The sequence below is a fragment of the Carlito syrichta genome, unplaced genomic scaffold, assembly GCF_000164805.1.
Source record: "Carlito syrichta isolate Samal-C Ts95f unplaced genomic scaffold, Tarsius_syrichta-2.0.1 Scaffold301951, whole genome shotgun sequence".
NCBI classification, from domain to species: Eukaryota; Metazoa; Chordata; class Mammalia; order Primates; family Tarsiidae; genus Carlito; species Carlito syrichta.
In genome coordinates, this window is record NW_007246047.1 from 368 (window position 1) to 1,937 (window position 1,570).

Below are 1,570 nucleotides of genomic sequence, written 5' to 3' on the forward strand. Positions count from 1 at the left end.
CTTTTCGAGAAGTAAACACTGTATACGCCTCCGTTTCCCACTCATGTTGGCATCCATACGCTGATAAACCCCAGCACACACGGATGCTTGGTCCCCGGCTGCTACTCTCAACAGTTTTGCCAGGCAGGTATTTTTTGGTGGACTAGTGTAGCTTTTTATTACTATCGAGTTGGTTTTATTAAACAAATACCTGAAAGGGCTAAACAAAAGCAAATGCTTCCAAAAGTCTGACCATGAAAACAGCACCCCTGTCTTGTACTTAGCAGAGGCAAGCGCGGTTCGTTTTCTTCGTTTTTCTGTCTGTAGTTACCTTCAGGCTTCTTTTTTTCCAAATTGTTGGTGTTTGGGATGTTGTTTTATTTTTTTCAAGCAAGTGCATGTATTCATGCACATAATTTTGAAAAGCACCTTAAAGCTTTTTCAAAAATCCTAACAGTTGCCTGCCCCACCCTTGCCAATTCTCCAGAGCAGCGACTTTTAACTCTTATAGCAATTTCTTCTGCCATTTTTTCCCTTACACCATTACTTACATCATTGTCTGATTTATTATTTTATATATGTGGGGGCTAAAGCCTCTCTACCTGGATGCTAATCCACCCTGTTGACTTCTGATTCCAGGGAGGCCTCTAAGATTTCTACACCATCCTCTGTTATGTAAATGCTGCCCCTAGGCCAAAACAACCCAACCATAAATCAAGCAATTCACTTAACACCCCTGACCCCTGACTTTCCCTGAGAAATCAACTTCCATTGTTCTTTCAGGCCGTTTCCCGGGTTAAATAAGCCCTGGGTTTGGTGGGGGGTGGCATCGGGTCTACCAGTCCTCTCACCACCGCAACAAAATTTAAGACTAAGATATGTCTAAAGGTCTCTTCCTGAGAAACTGGACGTGTTGGCCTGTCTCTTGGGCCTCTCAGTTTCCATGCTTTGGGGGAAGGTTGCATGCTCCTTGTCTCATGATTTTCTGATAAGACACATGCAGGTTTAACTCTTGCGTCACCACGGTCTTCCCTTTCTGTATTGTCCCAAAACAGTTGCCAGACTTAGGGGTTAAGCAGTCCTCACATCATTGTGACCATGTACATATTACACACTGTTGAGGAAAATAGCATGCTTTTACTTCCTATCTTGTCCTTTTTTTTTTCTTTTTCCTGGAATTTTAATGATTGCCTAACCATGCCCACCCCATTTTTTGGACATTTGTGTTATCTTCAGTGAACTTACTTCTTTCCAAATATATTAATAAGCTATACCACCACAGAAGAGGTCTTGCTGTGGTGTTCAGGCTGGCCTCAAACGCCTGGCCTCTGAGGAGCTGGAACTACAGGTACCTCCATGCCCACTCAACCTATTAATACTTTTTTTTTTCCCCCGAGTTGGAGTCTCACTCTGTCACCCAGACTGGAGTGCAGTGGCTGCTCCCGGCCACCGCTGGGCTCCAGCGATCCTTCCACCTCAGCCTTCCAAGGAGCTGGAACTACAGGCGCTCGCTACCACGACCGGCTAATTTTTTTGATTTATTGTAGAGATGAGGTCTCACCAAGTTACCCAGGTGGGTCTCGAACCCGTG